General features: G+C 39.5%; 2 long non-coding RNA genes across 11 annotated transcripts in view; one reads left to right on the top strand and one right to left on the bottom strand.

Moving 5' to 3' along the window:
- The window catches only part of LOC102166571 (uncharacterized), a 73380-nt gene that overhangs the window by 43385 nt on the left and 10731 nt on the right, over positions 1-19264 (top strand). The window contains exons 4-5 of one of the 6 annotated variants that reach the window (XR_014835465.1): positions 8481-8646; positions 9697-9897. The exons of 1 other annotated variant lie outside the window; for it this stretch is intronic. This is a non-coding gene — a long non-coding RNA (uncharacterized LOC102166571). Of the gene's footprint in view, positions 1-8480; positions 9090-9450; positions 12688-13528; positions 16540-19264 lie in introns of those variants that run through there. 4 more of the 6 variants (XR_014835468.1, XR_014835467.1, XR_014835466.1 and 1 more) reach the window with 4 other exon arrangements.
- LOC146394601 (uncharacterized) overlaps positions 11096-19264 on the bottom strand; it is a 77937-nt gene continuing 69768 nt past the window's right edge. For 4 of the 5 annotated variants that reach the window (XR_014835474.1, XR_014835476.1, XR_014835475.1 and 1 more), the window contains one exon: positions 11096-12720. This is a non-coding gene — a long non-coding RNA (uncharacterized LOC146394601). The remainder of the gene's footprint in view (positions 12721-19264) is intronic. The other variant, XR_014835473.1, reaches the window with a different exon arrangement.

The raw sequence follows: 19264 nt of genomic DNA, 5'->3' as shown, positions 1-19264 counted from the left end.
TGCTACAGCCACAGCAATGCCAGATCTAAGCTGTTTCTGTAATCTGCCCCACATCTCATGGCATTGCTGGATCCTTAACCTAATGAGCAAGGCTTGGGATTGAACTTGCATCCTCATGGATACTAGTTGGATTAGTTTCTGCTGTGCCACAAAGGGAACTCATTCATTATTCAAATAATGATGTAATATTATTTAAAGGAATATTGTGAGTTGAATATATTTATGTTGTAACCTCTAGAGCAAGTTCCAAATAATGTTAAGCAAATATATACATAACTAATAAGCCAGTAGTGAAGATAAACTGGTATGATATTAACTGGTAAACAGATGCATAAGAAGGGAGGAAACAGGACAAACTGAACAAAAAGCAGATGTGATAAATTGAAAAATATAACAAGACAGTAGATTAAAGGCATACTCTTTCCATACTAAATGTAATTTGCTTACACATGTTGATTAAATATCACAATTAGTTGGACTGGATAAAAAAGCAAAATCAAATTATATAGTGTTAAAAACCCTTCACTTTAAATAAAAAGAAAGAAATAAGTTAAAAGTATAAGGATAGAAAAAGACAAATCAAACACGAATCAAAAGCAAGTTGGGAATCCTAACCGAGGGGAGATGGGACCAAGATGGCGGAATAGAAGGACTGGAGCTCAACTACTCCCTTAAAAACAACAAAATTCACAACTAAAGACTGAGCACGCTTCATCCAAATGCACCAGAAACCTTAAAAAAGATATCCTACTGCAGAAGAAAAAGAGGAGGACACATCAAGATGTAGGAGGGGCGATTTCACGATATAAACAACCCCATACCTCCTGGGTGTGAAGCCTCACAGACTGGAAACTAACTGGTTTACAGAGACTCACCTACAGGAGTGAGAGTTCTGAGCCCCACATCAAATTCTCACGTGTGGGGATCTGGCCCTGGGAGAAAGAGCCCCTGGAGCATCTGGCATTGCAGGCCAGTGGGTCTTGTGCCCAGGAGCTCCACAGGACTGGGGGAAACAGAGACCCCATTCTCAAAAGGTTCACACGGACTTTCACGTGCACTGGGTCCCAGGGCAAAGCAAAGTCTCCATAGGAATTTGGGTCAAACCTGACTGCAGTTCTTGGAGGACCTCCTGGGAACACAGGGGTGAACGTGGCTTGTTGTGAGGGAAGGACATGGAAAGCAAAGCTCTCGGGAATATTCAGCAGCCCATGCCTTTCTATGGAGGTGGCCATTTTGGGAAAATCTGGCCCACCCATCACTCAGTTGCTGAGAACCTCCAGGGCAAACAACAATCCAGGTGGGATCACAATCCTGCCCCTCAGTAAGCAGGCTACCCAAAGACCCCTCAGGCACACAGCTGCCTCTAATCCCATCCAGAGACTAAGCTACATCCACCAGAGGGATCAGAATAAGCTCCACCTACCAGTGGGCAGGCATCAGCCCCTCCCATCAGAAAGCCTACAGCAAGCCCCATACCAACTTCAGGCACAGGGGGGTGGACACCAGAAGTAAGAGAGGCTACAACTCTATTATCTGTAAAAAGGTCACCACACCAAAAACCTATAAAAATGAAGAGACAGAGAACTATAACTCAGATGAGGGAGAAAGGAAAAACCCCAGAAAACCAGCTAAGCCATGAGGAGATTCTTAGCCTCCAGGAAAAAGACTTTAGACTGTTGATGTTGAAGATGATGCAAGACATTGGAAATAAACTGGAGGCAGAGATGGATAACTTACAGGAAACACTGACCAAAGAGATACAAGATATAAAACTTAAGCAAGAAGAGATGCAAAATACAATAACTGAAATAATAAATTCACTAGAAGCCGCTAACGGCACAATACAGGAGGCAGAAGAATGAATAAGTGAGGTGGAGGACAGATTAATGGAAATCACTGAGGCAGAACAGAAAAGAGAAAAAAGATTGAAAACAAATGAAGAGACTCTCAGAGAACTCTGGGACAACATTAAACGCACCAACATCTGTATTATAGGGGTGCCAGAAGGAGAAGAGAGAGAGAAGGAGACAGAAAAAATATTCCAAGAGATAATAGCCGAAAACTTCCCTTACATGGGGAAGGAATCACTCACTCAAATCCAGAAAGCACAACCAGTACCATATAAAATAAACCCAAGGAGGGACACCCAGAGACAAAGTTAATTAAAGACAAAGAGAAATCAAAATTAAAGACAAAGAGAAAATCTTGAAAGCAGCTAGGGAAAAGAAACAAATAACATATAAGGGAACCCCAATAAGGTTATTGGCAGATTTGTCAGCAGAAACTCTGCAGGCCAGAAGGGAGTGGCATGATATACTTAACGTGATGAACGGAAACAGCCTCCAACCAAGATTATGCTACCCAGAAAAGCTCTCATTCAGATTTGAAGGAGAAATCAAAAGCTTCACAGTTAAGCAAAAGCTGAGAGAATTCAGCAATACTAAACCAGCCTTACAACAAATACTAATGGAACTTCTCTAGGCAGAAAAGAACAAGAGAAGAAGGAAAGAAAAAAGAGCAACAAAAACAAATCCAAAGCAATGAATAAAATGGCAATAAGAACATACATATCAATAATTACCTTAAATGTTAATGGAATAAATGCCCCAACCAAAGGACATAGACTGGCTGAATGGATACAAAAACAAGACCCATATATATGCTGTCTTCAAGAGACCCACTTCACCTCTAGGGACACATACAAATTGAAAGTGAGAGGATGGAAGAAAATATTTCATGCAAACGGGGATCAAAAGAAAGCTGGAGTAGCAATACTCATATCAGACAAAATAGACTTTAAAATGAAGAATCTTTTAAGAAACAAGGAAGGGCATTACACAATGATCAAAGGATCAATCCAAGAAGAAGATGTAACAATTTTAAATATGTATGCACCCAACATAAGTTCACCACAATATATAAGGCAACTGCTAACAACCTTAAAAAGACAAATCGACAATAACACAATAATAGTGGGGGACTTTCACACCCCACTTACAGCAATGGACAGATCAGCCAGACAGAAAATCAATAAAGAAACACAGGCCCGGAATGATGCATTAAACCACATGGACGTAATAGACATTTATAGGACATTCCATCCAAAAGCAGCAGAATACACATTCTTCTCAAGTGCACATGGAACATTCTCTAAGATTGATCACATCCTGGGCTACAAATCCAACCTTGGTAACTTTAAGAAAATTGAAATCATATCAGGCAACTTTTCTGACCACAATGCTATACCACTGGAAACCAACAACAAGAAAAAATCTTCAAAAAACACAAACATGTAGAGACTAAACAACATGCTACTAAACAACCAGTGGATCACTGAAGAAATCAAAGAGGAAATTACAGAATACCTAGAAGCAAATGAAAATGAAGATACGACACTCCAAAACCTATGGGATGCAGCAAAAGCCATTCTAAGAGGAAAGTTTATAGCAATACAAGCCCACCTCAGGAAACAAGAAAAAGCTCAAATAAACAAGCTAATTTTACATCTAAAGCAGCTTTACAGAGAAGAACAGACAAGACCTAAAGTTAGTAGAAGGAAAGAAATCATAAAGATCAGAGCAGAAATCAATGAACTAGAAACAAAGAAAACCATAGAAAAGATCAATAAAATGAAAAGCTGCTTCTTGGAAAAGATCAACAAAATTGATGAACCCCTAGCCAGGCTTATCAAGCAAAAAAGAGGACTCAAATCAATAAAATTAGAAATGAAAAAGGAGAAGTGACAATGGACATCACAGAAATACAAAGGATCCTAAGAGACTACTATATGCAACTATATGCCAAAAAAACAGAAAACCTAGAAGAAATGGACAAATTCTTAGAAAAGTACGATCTTCCAAGACTAAACCAAGATGAAATAGAAAAGATGAATGGACCCATCACAAGATCTGAAATTGAAACTGTGATTAAAAAACTCCCAACAAACAAAAGTCCAGGATCAGATGGCTTCACAGGCGAATTCTATCAAACATTTAGAGAAGAGCTGACACCTCTCCTTCTGAAACTATTTCAAAAAATTGCAGAGGAAGGGATTCTCCCAAACTCATCCTATGAGGCCACCATCAGCCTGATACCAAAACCAGACAAAGATACCACAAAAAAAGAAAACTACAGGCCAATTTCACTGATGAACATCGATGCAAAAATCCTGAACAAAATACTAGCAAACCACATCCAACAATCCATTAAAAGGATTGTACATCAGGATCAAGTGGGATTTATCCCAGGGATGCAAGGGTTCTTCAATATCCACACATCCATCAGTGTGATACCCCACATTAACAAACTGAAGAATAACAACCATATGATCCTCTCAATAGACACGGAAGAAGCCTTTGACAAAATCCAACACCCATTTCTGATAAAAACCCTCCAGAAAGTGGGCATAGAGGGAACCTACCTCAACGTGATAAAGGCCATATATGACAAACCCACAGCGAACATCATTCTCAATGGTGAAAAGCTGAAAGCATTCCCACTGAGATCAGGAACAAGACAAGGATGTTGACTCCCACCACTACTCTTCAACATAGTTCTGGAAGTCCTAGCCACAGCAATCAGAGAAGTAAAAGGAATGAAAGGAATCCAAATTGGAAAGGCAGAAGTCAAACTATCACTATTTGCAGATGGCATGATACTATACCTAGAGAACCCTAAAGACTCTACCAGAAAACTGTTAGAGCTCATCCACGAATTTGGCAAAGTCGCAGGATACAAAATTAATACACACAAATTGATGGCATTTCTATACACTAACAATGAAAGAGCAGAAAGAGAAATTAGGGAAGCAATCCCATTTACCACCGCATCCAAAAGAATAAAATACCTAGGAGTAAACCTACCTAAAGTGACAAAAGACCTGTACTCTGAAAACTGTAAGACACTGATGAAAGAAATCAAAGAGGACACAAATATATGCTCTTGGATTGGAAGAGTTAATATTATCAAAATGACTACTACCCAAGGCAATCTATAGATTCAATGCAATCCCTATCAACTTTCCAAGACATACTTCACAGAACTCGAACAAAATAGTTTAAAGTTTGTTTGGAAGCACAAAAGACCCAGAATAGCCAAAGACATCCTGAAAAAGAAAAATGGAGCTGGAGGAATCAGGCTCCCTGACTTCAGACTCTACTACAAAGCAACAATCATCAAAACCATATGCTACTGGCACAAAGACAGAAATATAGATCCGTGGAACAGGATAGAAAGCCCAGAATTCAACCCATGCACCTACAGCCAACTCATCTATGACAAAGGAGGCAGGAATATACAATGGAGAAAAGACAGCCTGTTCAATAAGTGGTGCTGTGAATACTGGACAGCCACATGGAAAAGAATGAAATTAGAACACTCCCTAACACCACCCACAAAAATAAACTCCAAATGGATCTAAGACCTAGATATGAGACCAGACACTATCAAACTCTTAGAGGAAAACAGAGGCCAAACACTCTCTGACGTAAACGACAGCAACATCTTCTCAGATCCACCTCTCAGGGTATTGACCACAAAAACAAAAATAAACAAATGGGACCTAGTCAAACTTAAAAGTTTCTGCACAGCAAAGGAAACCCTAAACAAAATAAAGAGACCACCCACAGAATGGGAGAACATCTTTGCAAGTGAATCAACTGACAAGGGATTAATCTCCAAAATCTATAAACACTTTCCACAGCTCCATACCAAAAAAACAAACAACCCCATCCAAAAATGGGCAGAAGATCTAAATAGACAGTTCTCCAAAGAAGACATACAGATGGCCAAAAAAACACATGAAAAGATGTTCAACATCAGTCATTATTAGAGAAATGCAAATCAAAACTACTATGAGGTACCACCTGACACCAGCCAGAATGGCCGTCATCCAAAAGTCTGTAAACAATAAGTGCTGGAGAGGGTGTGGAGAAAAAGGAACCCCAGGACACTGTTGGTGGGATTGTAAATTGGTGCAAGCAGTGTGGAGATTCCTCAGAAAATTACAAATAGAACTACCACTTGATCCAGCAATCCCACTCCTGGGCATCTACCCTGAGAAAACCATGACTTGCAAAGACACATGTACTCCGATGTTCATTGCAGCACTATTTGCAATAGCCAAGACATGGAAACAACCTAAATGTCCATCGACAGAGGAGTGGATCAAGAAGATGTGGTACAGGAGTTCCCGTCGTGGTGCAGTAGTTAACGAAGCCGACTGGGAACCATGAGGGTGGGGGTTCTGTCCCTGGCCTTGTTCAGTGGGTTGACGATCCGGCATTGCCATGAGCTGTGGTGTAGGTTGCAGACGTGGCTTGGATCCCGCATTGCTGTGGCTTTGGCATAGGCTGGTGGCTACGGCTCCGATTGGACCCCTAGCGTGGGAACCTGCATATGCTGCGGGAGCGGCCCAAGAAATAGCAAAAAGACAAAATAAATAAATAAATAAAATAAAAATAACAGCAGCTTTTAAAAAAAAGACGTGGTACATATACACGATGGAATATTACTCAGCCATTAAAATGAACGAAATACCCGCATTTTTAGCAACAGGAATGGACCTAGAAACTATCATGCTAAGTGAAGTCAGCCATACAATGAGACACCAACATCAAATGCTTTCCCTGACATTTGCAATCTGAAAAAAGGACAGACTGAACTTCTTTGCAGAACAGATGCTGCCTCACAGACATTGAAAAACTTATGGAGGAGACTGTTTGGGGGGTGGGAGGATGTGCTTGGGTAATGGGATGGAAATCCTGGAAATTGGATTGTTATGATCATTATATAACTACAGATGTGATAAATTCATTTGAGTAATAATAAAAAAGACCTCAAAATAACCCCCCCCAAAAAAGAAGACTATTCCTAAGCATTTAACTTTTGGTGGAGCAATTTTAAAAGACTGTTTTTTTTTATTCCTTTTCTAATATGTCATTCTTAGTATACAGAAAGGCAACCGATTTTTGAATATTATATTTTTTTGGAAAATCTGTATCCCTAGGAGTGTTCCTCTAGGAACTGATTTGGCAGCATCCCATAAATTTAGAATGAAGTTGTAAAAAAAAAAAAAAGCAAGTTGGAAGTGCTAACTTAATGCCTCACAAAACATATAAGAAGTACATTCCATAATGATAGAGGGGTGCAAACTAGACTGTACTGGGCAAAAAACCACATCTTGACAAATTCAAAAAACTGAAATTATATACAATATGTTGTTTGAATACGAAAGAGTTAAAATAGGAAATCGTTTTAGAAATATATCTGGTAACTCTGAAATACTGGAAGTTAAGTAATGTAGGAATCAAAGAAATCTCAAGGAAAATTAGAAAAGGAACATACAACAGGTCAAAATTTGCTAGATGAAGCTAAAGCAATGCATATGGATGGGAATTTGTACTATTAAATGCTTATATTAGAAAAGAAGCAAAGTCTCAAAAATCAATGACCTAAACTTACAATTGAAGAAATTGGAAAAATAAATTCAAATTATACGCAAAGAAAGAAGAAGGAAAAGTAATAAATATTAGAGGGGAGGGAGTGGGAGGGACTGGGAGTTTGGGGTTAGTAGATGTGAACTATTACATTTAGGATGGATAAGCAGTGAGATCCTGCTGTAGAGCACAGGGATCTATATCCAATCACTTGTGATAAAACATGATGGATGATAATATGGGAAAAAGAATGTATATACATGTATAACTGGGTCTCTGCTGTGTAGCAGAAATTGACAGAACTTTGGAATCAACTATAGTAAAAAAATTTTTAAAAAGAATAGAAACAAATTAGATAGAAACCAGGAAATCAATAGAAAAAAATCAGTGAACCCAGAAGCTGTTTCTTTGAAATTAATATACATTTAGTGAGACTGATATGACAGAGAGAGAGAGAGAGAGAGAGAGAAGTAAAGGCACACAAATTACCAAAATCAGTAATTCCAGAGGTCATATCAATATAGAATCTTCAGATATTAAATGTATGGCAGAAAACATTATAGAAAATATTACCCTCCAAACTTGTTCAATAGATGAAATGGGAAGATTCCTTGACTGACACTAGCTAGCAAAGCTCATTCAAGAAATAAATAACATGTATAGTCTCATACTGATCAAAGAAATTGAATTCACTAAAAAAGAACAAAGAAGAAAACAACAAAAAAAAAAAACCCAAAATATTTTGCTTAAATGAGATTCAAGTCTTTTGTGGCTTTACTGGTGTGATAATTGATTTTATGTGTCAACTTGACTGGGCTAAGGAATGCCCAGATAGCTTTGCAAGACATAGTTTCTGTGTGTGTCTGTGAACATGTGTCCTGAGGAGACTGTCTGAATTAGTAGACTGAGTGAAAAAGATTGAACTCACCTACTTTGGAGGGCATTATCCAATCCATTGAGGTCCTAAATAGAACAGAAAATTAGAATAAGGGATAATTTACTCTCTTTGCTTGAGCTGAGACATCCATCTTCTTCTGCCCTCAGATGTCAGTGCTCCTGGTCTCATGCTTTTGGACACAGAGTGGGACTTACCATCAGACCCATGAATCTCAGTACTTCAGACTTGGACTGAATTACACCACTGACTTTCCTGTTCTCCAGCTTGCAGAGAGTAAATCATGGAACTTCTCAGCCTCCATGATCACATGAGGTGATTCCATAACTATCTATCTGTCTGTCTGTCTGTCTGTCTGTCTGTCTATCTATCTATCTATCTATCTATCTATCTATCTATCAATCTTTCTATTTGTCCATCCATGCTATTGTTTCTGTTTCTGTGGAGAACTCTGGATAATGCATATTTGGGTACTGAGAGTGATTATATTTTATTATTTTTATTTTTGGCTGGACCCATGGCATCCGGGTGAGGGATTGAATCTGCATCACAGCAGTGACCCAAGTCACAGCAGTGACAATGATGGATCCTTAACTTACTGTGCCACCTGGGAACTCTGAAAGTGGTTCTAGAAGAACCACATTTTTGTAAAAATTCAATTATTTATTTATTTATTTATTTATTTGGTCTTTTTGCTATTTCTTTGGGCTGCTCCCGAGGCATATGGAGGTTCCCAGGCTAGGGGTCAAATCGGAGCTGTAGCCCCTGGCCTACGCCAGAGCCACAGCAATGGGGGATCAGAGCCGCGTCTGCAACTTACACCACAGCTCACGGAAACGCTGGATCGTCAACCCACTGAGCAAGGGCAGGGACTGAACCCGCAACCTCATGGTTCCTAGTCGGATTCGTTAACCACTGCGCCACGACGGGAACTCCGTAGAAGAACCACATTTTTAAGGAAGAGTTTTCTGAATTTGTACTTGTGTTATTGGAATTGGCTGTCTAATATGATTACATTTAAAAATGCTAATGGATCTATTTCTTCTTTTTTTTGTCTTTTTAGGGCCACACCCATGGCATATGGAAGTTCCCAGGCACAGGGTCAAATCAGAGTTGCAGCTGCCAGCCTATGCACAACCACAGCAACAACAGATCTGAGTCGTGTCTGCAACCTACCCCACAGTGCATGGCAACGCTGGATCCTTAACCCACTGAGCATTTAGCCATAGCCATGGTCAAGATTCATGGGTCCAGAATCCTACCAAGGGGTAGAAATGGGAGTGGCACTACCCCTTTTTACCTCTAGTGATCTGCTGACAAAATTTTTATTTCCTATCCTTGTGACCTTATGCTCTGATGCCCTAGAGGCCTCAGTTCCAAGGGGAGGAATGATTCCACTAGGAGGTGCAATGGCAATTTCATTAAAAGGAAAGTAAAGACTGCTGCCCCACCACTCTGGTCTTATTGTGGCTCCGAAGCAATAGGCAAAGAAGGGAGTTACTGTGCTGGCTGAGGTGACTGATCCTGACTACCAGGGGGATATTGGACTATTTCTCCACAGTGGAGGTAAGGAAGAGTATGGTTTTTTTAAAAATTATTTTTTTTCCATTATAGCTGGTTTATAGTGTTTTGTCAATTTTCTACAGTACAGCAAAGAGACCCAGTCATACATACATATATACATTCTTTTTCTCACATTATCCTCCATCATGCTCCATCATAGGTGACTAGATATAGTTCCCAGTGCTATACAGCAGGATCTCATTGCCTATCTATTCCAAAGGCAATAGTTTGCATCTATTAACCCCAGATACCCAGTCCATCCCTCTCCCTCCCCTTAGGCAACCATAAGTCTATTCTCCAAGTCCATGAGTTTCTTTTCTGTGGAAAGGTTCATTTGTGCTGTATATTAGATTCTGGATGTGTGATATCATATGGTATTGGTCTTTCTTTTAAGGAAGAATATGTTTTGAATACAGGAAATTCCTTAGTATTATATTACCATGCCTTGTGATTAAAGACAATGGAAAATTATAAGAATCCAATTCAGGCAGAACTACTAATATCCCAGACCATTCAAAAATGAAGGTTTCAGCCATCCCATCAAGCAATATTGATGTATTTGTGAGTTCATTTATTCTATATATCTTTGTGCCTTCATAAAGAGAAAATTCACCTATATTTTTCTAAAATATATATAGGAATTCTCTGTATATCCTTTACATGAGTAATGCATGGTTTCCTTTCAAAGGTTCCTTTTGAGGAATAAAATTGTTAATTTCAAGTAATTACAATTCATCAAAATTTAATTTCAAAGGTCGTGCATTTTGTAACCTGTTAAAAGATCTTTGCAGGTCCCAAATCATGAAGATATATGATCCTGTTTTTTTTTTTTCTAGTGATGTTATCGAATTGTTCTTCCCATTAGTTTGGTGACCCATTTCAAATTAATATTTTGTGTGTTGTAAGATAATAGTCAAGGTTTGTTTCTTTCCAAATTGAAAAGAACAGTCTTTCCCCACTGAACTACAGTGGCATGTAAAAAAAATACACAGTGTTTAGAAGTATTTCTAGACTTTCTATTTTGTTGCACTGTTCTATGTGTCTATTCTTATGCAGACACAAAACTGAGTTACTACAGACTTGTAGCAATGCTTGGTAAATGATAGTGTAATATAACAACTTTGTTCTTCAAGATTGGGTTTGCTATGCTTTGCATTTACATATAAATTTTAGCAGAGGCACGTCAATATCCACACCAGTAAAATCTGATTTGATTTTAATCAATTCCTGATTAGTTGCATATCTAAATGGACATGTACCTATAAATATTTAGAATAGTGCCAGAGTCATAAGAAGCAATCAAACCATTATATTTCTCCAGAACTGTACCTCAATTTATATACTCAAACCACCAGCAAATATCGAATGTATAAAATCATTTTTTTGAATGATAGTTTTTTTTATACATACAGTGCAGACAATTGAGACAACGAATTATAAATTTTTTCAGGAGCAAGATTAGTACTTAATTGTAAAGGAGCATAAAATATATTCTTAAACTTGCCTATGGGTATAGGTAAAGCATACCCAAACACTTCAATGTGAAGCCCACAATTATATTCACACATCCATTTGCAACACATTCAAAACCTTAAAAGTTGGTCTCATATTATGGTTAACTTCAGAATTGCAAAACATACTGGCATTTCATCAGACATAGTGCCTTTTCCTGTGAGCAACCCATAAAATAGTAATAAAAAGCACTTTGCAACCAGCAAGAAATTCATACTGCATGGCTCCTTTATACCTTATTGGCAATGGGATAAGGGACCTAGAAATCCAAAGTGGGAAAAAGACAGGTTGAAGCTGAAAACCAAATAATGGGCAGTTAATACCATTGTATACCAATCTTTCTTGCCACAGATTAACTCCTCCTAGCATTTCCTAGAATGACCCTAAAATCACTAGAAGAACAACTGTTGCTTGCTAATAAGATTTTTTTTCATTAACACACTGGCTCTTGCTGCTCCTATTGACCATTCTTAATTGTGTGATTCCCCAAAAGTTCCAACGAAGGAACTGGCGAAAAACAAATATTCACACATCTGAATCAAGTCTAACCTCCTCACATGAGGATGACATGCTCAGGTTTATTTCAATTGCTATTTTTGGAGCCTCTGAGGAATTCTTTTGCTTTTCCTCCTTCCTCTTTTGATGGCTCTTCTCTTTTTCCTACTCACGTGGTAGCTCTTCTTCTGGCACACAGCGGGCCTGTGTGGTATCAGGGCTGAGGTTCAATTGACTGAGGTCCTGTACTAGCGTTTTCCAAGAGGATGAATTCTGCCCTTCAGGATTCCCAGAAACAGTCTCTTTTTGGATCTGGCAGTAATGACATTTACATTTATTCCAATCTTTATTATATAAGGAAGAGATTTTTCCTTCCCTTCCAGCTCGAAAAGGTGACTTATAATTGAGGGTTTTCTGTCTCTTGTTCTCCACGAGTGTCTTTTTCCTCTGAGGGGATTCTGGCTTTTCCCATTGCTTCTCTTGTTCAGCCATCTCATCTCTGTACTGCTCCTGGCGGAGTTCTTGTGGTAGAGAGCTGAGGTACTTGCTATTAGGACTGCGGTTGAAGTTAGTGAGATTGCAGCTTTGCACTTGAGAGAAGGATGGCTGGGAGGTGGATGTAACTTCTTGGGATGTTTCTTTAGGTGGAACCAGTGAGGACTCAGATTTCAAAGTAGCGGTAATTCGCCGTGATGGATCCATAGCTTGAATCTACTCTTGAATCTCAGGGCTGGATAGGAATTTTGAAATTTGAGGGTCTCAAAAGTCTTGAAATTTGTGCAAAAAGAACTATAGCAACTGAAGCCAAATGTTGCAAAACTGCAAAAAACAAACAAACAAAAAAAAAGCGTAGAGATAGAAGAAAAAACATGGAGAGTCACAAAACAGTTATATTTTTAAATGAGAAAAAATATCCCTATATTTCAAGTTGAAATGATACATACATGGTGAAATATGCTAATCATTAAACATAACGTGAAAGCCATATTACTTGAGGCACTTTTTCCAGGGTTGATTCTTCCCCTGAAAACATGGATGCCAAGATTTACTAATTTTCTAATTATTATCCTCTGTCTTGGAGAGTTTTGTATGGTGAGTCACAATGAGCACAGTCAGGACCCAGACTTTGTTTCTTATATTATTCTTTAATAAATGGATCCATGACTCATGGGTGCAATGGCTGAGAATAGAAAACAAGGAGGAGTTCCCTGGTGGCACAGTGTGTTAAAAATCCATCCTTGCTGTGAGCTGTGGTGTAGGTCACAAACGCGGCTTGGATCTGGCATTGCTGTGGCTCTGGCATAGGCTGGCAGCTGTAGCTCTGGGAACCTGGGAACCTCCATATGCCGTGGGTGCGGCCCTAAAAAGACAAAAGACAAAAAAATAAAATAAAATAAAATAAAATAAAATAAAATAAAATAAAATAAAGGGAATTCCTGTCGTGGCGCAGTGGTTAACAAGTCTGACTAAGAACCATGAGGTTGCAGGTTCGATCTCTGGCCTTGCTCAGTGGGTTAAGGATCCGGCGTTGCTGTGAACTGTTGTGTAGGTCGCAGATGCGGCTCGGATCCCACATTGCTGTAGCTCTGGCATAGGCCGGCAGCTACAGCTCTGATTAGATCCCTAGCCTGGGAACCTCCATATGCTGTGAGAGCGGCCCAAGAAATGACAAAAAGACAAAAAAAAAAAAAAAGACAAAAGAAAAAATGAATCCATTCTTGTCACTGCAGTGGCTTGGCTTGCTGCTGTGGTGTGAATTCAATCCCTGGCCTGGGAATTTCCATGTGCTTCTGAAGTGGCAAAAAATAGAAGACAAAGAGATACAACTTCTAAATATAATATGGTGTCCTGAATATGTCTGAGGAACTGTTACAGATGAGTGCCCACACAAATAACCACTCAGTATTGTTACAAGAAATGAATGTTCTTCCCATCAGGATCATTACAAAAGATTATTCAAAACAAAAAACACTCAATAAGCTCACAATGTTTTAGGCATTCGGTATCTTGAATCAACATCCCATATTGTCTGTTCCAGTCAATTGGAACCTCTTTCTGTTCATCACATGGCCCATGCCCTCTCTGATCTTCACAGTCTCATAATCCTCCATCAGGAATGCATCCCTCCATCTTCATCTGGCCATTGCTACTTGCCTTCAGCTCTCCAGTTACACTTCCTTCTCTAGGAGCTTCCTCTGTCCCTCTGAAACTAGGTTATTCCCTGCTGTGTGCAGATAAGTCCATACCATTGCCTTCTTTCTAACAGAAAGCATTTATCCCTGTTACTTATCAATGCTTGTTTTATTCAATGCCTCCCAACAGACTGGGCGTTCTTGACCGTAGAGGCTGGGCATGTCTTTTCCTCCCTTGAAGCCCAGATCCTACCATAATCTGGGAGGCACTGTTTCACATATCCAGTGTCATAGCTAAATATCATATGTTAGAATGGGGAAATAATCAAAATATGAAATCAAACATCAAATTCCTTTTCACCCAACAAAGGTTAAATCTGAATGGAGGTGTGCAGTTAAGAAATCTGACATTTTAAATAGGAACATGATAGGCATTCATTATAAAATCCACAAATATTCCAACATTTAATCAGGTATAGAATGTGTTAACTGGAAAGAAATACAGTCAGAGATCTGAGTGTCTTGGGGAGGGATTTCTTTGCTCAGAATAGGATACACACAGAAGGGCCAAGCCCTTGTATTCCAATGAAAGTTGTTGTGACTGGATATGGTGCCTGAAAATTTGGCCATAGTTTTTGTACCAAAACAGGACCCAGGCTTAGGAGAAACCCGTCCAATGATGGTAAAAGCCCAGAAATAGAAATTTGTTATTTTATGGCATCATTGAGATGCTAAATTGGCCATGCTTAGAACCACTCTGTCCATGGACTTTTTGTTGGATAATTTTTCATCGTATGTTAAAACAATTTAGTCATGTTTTCCGCCATCTCAAGACTGTATCCTAATTAAGTTATCCTCAGGCCCATCTGTGATACCAGAGCAACAGGATGGGTCTTCTGCCGACTCGTGGAGACACTCTCAGGGACTCTGACAAACCTCATCCATCCCCTTTGATGCCCCTTAAAACCACCCAGGCTGAGCCAGTTCCTATAATGTCAACTTAGAAGCTGGGACCCCGCTGTCGGTACAGTTGGTTACAGAACAAACTCTGAGGGATAGCTCCATATTGTTCCAACATATAATTGTATCTCCCCTTACACAACTCACCTAAGGATAAAAAGTGTGTACCCTGGACGTGTAAACTAAAAGAAGAGCATGGAGATGGCACCCATTCCCTCAGCCCCAGCCTGATGCCAGTGCACTGATAAACTGGCTTTGGTGGGAGTGCAGGAGGGCATCCCTGGTCTGTGGCACTTGCTGGCTAATTTCTGTGGTGTAAATACTCCTGCCATTGCTGATGTCAAGCAGCTGACAATCTAACAACTGGACTGAAAATCCCTGGGTGTTTATGGATCAGCATGTGTGACTCAGTGTGATCTGGCTCCAGCACACTGCTGAGTACTGAGAAACTAAATGAGATTTTTGAGAGTACTGGCACCCTTCCCCTGCTCTGACCTTGGCTCAAAACTTGTCTATGCCTCTCAACCTCCTACCCCTCAGGTGTGAACCATGAAACCCAGGCACCCAGAGCCATACCAGCTTGCCTAAGATCACACACACAGTAAGTGATGGTGCTGGAATTCAACTTCAGATAAGCCTTTCCCCAAAGGCAGAGTCAGTGCACCCACATCTGTGTTGAGAGGCCTTTCCTAAGGGAGCAGGTGCAATAAATGAGAACATGGTACCAACTGGCTCTGGGAACCAGGACAAGGGCACACTTAATCAATGACATGCTCACTGCCTACAGTCTGAAGTGCAGGAAAGCTTCAGTTGTGGTTCCTTTCTTTAGCAAGGGGGAATTCTTATGCATAGAACAAGTTTGTTATATAAAGACCTGCTTTACTTCCCTTTTAGTGCCATCCCTTAGAACATAATACTAAGCATAAGTAAGTAAGTGAATAAATAATGTTGGAGAGGATGTGTGGTAACAGTTACCTGGATATATTCCTAGTAAGACAGGGGGGAAGCTAGGAGTATGCATCAAGATTTAAATGTAAACACTGCAGGATCCAAATGTTTAATTAATTAATTAATTAATTTGTCCATGTCTGTGGCTAGTGGAAATTCCTGGGCCAGGGAGCAACCACGAATCCCAGGAACAACCTGAAATTTTCTAGAAAGTCTCTAGAAGACATTTTAAAATTAAAATGTATGGAGGTCCCTTGTGGCACTGTGGGTTAAGGATCTGCTTTGTCAGTGCAGTGACTCAGGTCGCTGCTGACTTTCTAGAGACTTACAGCCTGCCGAAACTGAATCGAGAAGAAATAGACCAACTGAACAGACCGATCACTAGAAATGAAATTAAATATGTCATAAAAACACTCCCTACAAATAAAAGTTCAGGACCAGATGGCTTCACACGTGAATTCTACCAAACATACAAAGAGGAAGTGATAACCATCCTCCTCAAACTTTTTCAAATGGTTGAAGAAGAAGGAACACTCCCAAAGACATTCCATGACACCTAATTCCAAAACCAGACAAAGGTACCACCAAAAAAAGAAAACTATACACCAATATCTTTGATGAATATAGATGCAAAAATTCTCAACAAAATTTTAGGCAACTGAATCCAACAACATATAAAAAAGATCATACACACAAACAAGTGCAATTACTCCCAGCTTCACAAGGATGGTTCAACATATGCAAATCAATCAACGTCATACACCACATTCACAAAAGTCAAAAACCACATGATCATCTCAATAGATGCAGAAAAACCATTTGACAAAGTCCAACAGCCATTCATGATAAAAATCTCTCACCAAAGTGGGTATAGAGGGAACATACCTTAACATAATAAAAGCCATTTACAAGAAACCCACAGCAAATATAATACACAATGGAGAAAAGCTGAAAGCCTTCCTACTAAAATCTGGAATAAGACAGGGATGCCCACTCTCACCACTGTTATTCAACATAGTATTGGAAATCCTATCCACAGCAGTCAGACAAAGGAAAGCAATAAAAGGTATTCAAATAGGAAGAGAAGAGGTAAAATTGTCACTGTATGCAGATTACATGATACTATATATAGAAAACATATATAGAAAAGCCTAAGGACTCAACCCAAAAACTACTCAAAGTGGTCAACAAATTCAGCAAAGTAGCAGGGTATAAGATCGACATCCAGAAATCAGTCACATTTCTGTATATTAACAATGAAATATTAGAAAAGGAATAAAAAAATACAATACCTTTTTTAGTCAAAAATCATATGATCATCTCAATAGACGCAGAAAAAGCATTTGACAAAGTCCAACATCCATTCATGATCAAGACCCTCGCCAAAGTGGGTATAGAGGGAACATTCCTGAATATAATCAAAGCTGTTTATGATAAACCCACAGCAAATATAATCCTCAATGGGGAAAAACTGAAAGCCTTCTCACTCAAATCTGGAACAAGACAGGGATGCCCCCTCTCACCACTGCTCTTCAACATAGTTTTGGAAGTCCTAGCCACAGCAATTAGACAAACAAAAGAAATAAAGAAAGAGAAGAGATCAAACTGTCACTGTATGCAGATGACATGATTCTATACCTAGAAAACCCTAAGGACTCAACCCCAAAACTCCTTGAACTGATTAACAAATTCAGCAAAGTAGCAGGATATAAGATTAACATTCAGAAGTCAGTTGCATTTCTGTATACCAGCAATGAAACATTAGAAAAGGAATACAAAAATACGATACCTTTGAAAATTGCACCTCACAAAATCAAATACCTCGGAATACACCTGACCAAAGAGGTAAAGGACCTATATGCCGAGAACTATAAAACTTTCATCAAAGAAATCAAAGAAGATGTAAAGAAATGGAAAGATATTCCATGTTCCTGGATTGGGAAAATCAATATTGTGAAAATGGCCATCCTACCCAAAGCAATCTACAGATTCAATGCAATCCCTATCAAATTACCCAGGACATTTTTCACAGAACTAGAACAAACAATCCAAACATTTATATGGAACCACAAAAGACCCAGAATCGCCAAAGCAATCCTGAGAAACAAAAACCAAGCAGGAGGCATCACTCTCCCAGACTTCAAGAAATACTACAAAGCCACAGTCATCAAAACAGTGTGGTAGTGGTATCAAAACAGACAGACAGACCAATGGAACAGAAGAGAGAACCCGGAAATAAACCCTGACACCTATGGTCAATTAATCTTTGACAAGGGAGGCAAGAACATCAAATGGGAAAAAGAAAGTCTATTCAGCAAGCATTGCTGGGAAACCTGGACAGCTGCATGCAAAGCAATGAAACTAGAACACACCCTCACACCATGCACAAAAATAAACTCCAAATGGCTGAAAGACTTAAATATACGACAGGACACCATCAAACTCCTAGAAGAAAACATAGGCAAAACACTCTCTGACATCAACATCATGAATATTTTCTCAGGTCAGTCTCCCAAAGCAATAGAAATTAGAGCAAAAATAAACCCATGGGACCTCATCAAACTGAAAAGCTTTTGCACAGCAAAGGAAACCCAAAAGAAAACAAAAAGACAACTTCCAGAATGGGAGAAAATCGTTTCAAATGATGCAACCGACAAGGGCTTAATCTCTAGAATATATAGACAACTTATACAACCCAACAGCAAAAAAGCCAATCAATCAATAGAAAAATGGGCAAAAGACCTGAATAGACATTTCTCCAAAGAAGATATACAGATGGCCAGCAAACACATGAAAAAATGCTCAACAGGGAGTTCCCGTCATGGCGCAGTGGTTAACGAATCCGACTAGGAACCATGAGGTTGCGGGTTCGGTCCCTGCCCTTGCTCAGTGGGTTAATGATCTGGCATTGCCGTGAGCTGAGGTGTAGGTCACAGACGTGGCTCGGATCCTGTGTTGCTGTGGCTCTGGCGTAGGCTGGTGGCTTACAGCTCCCATTAGACCCCTAGCCTGGGAACCTCCATATGCCACGGGAGCGGCCCAAGAATTAGCAAAAAGACAAAAAAAAATGCTCAACATCGCTGATTATAAGAGAAATGCAAATCAAAACTACCATGAGATACCAGCTCACATCAGTCAGAATGGCCATCATTCATAAGTCCACAAATAACAAGTGCTGGAGGGGCTGTGGAGAAAAGGGACCCCTCCTGCACTGTTGGTGGGAATGTAAAATGGTACAGCCACTATGGAGAACAGTTTGGAGATACCTTAGAAATCTATACATAGAACTTCCACATGACCCCGCAATCCCACTCTTGGGCATC

This window comes from Sus scrofa, chromosome X (genome assembly GCF_054392235.1).
Source record: "Sus scrofa isolate SSC_HxYL_T2T_F1_AM1 chromosome X, Sscrofa_HxYL_maternal_Yorkshire_Landrace_v2.0, whole genome shotgun sequence".
In the NCBI taxonomy this organism is placed as follows: Eukaryota; Metazoa; Chordata; class Mammalia; order Artiodactyla; family Suidae; genus Sus; species Sus scrofa.
This window is presented reverse-complemented; position numbering and strand designations above follow the sequence as displayed.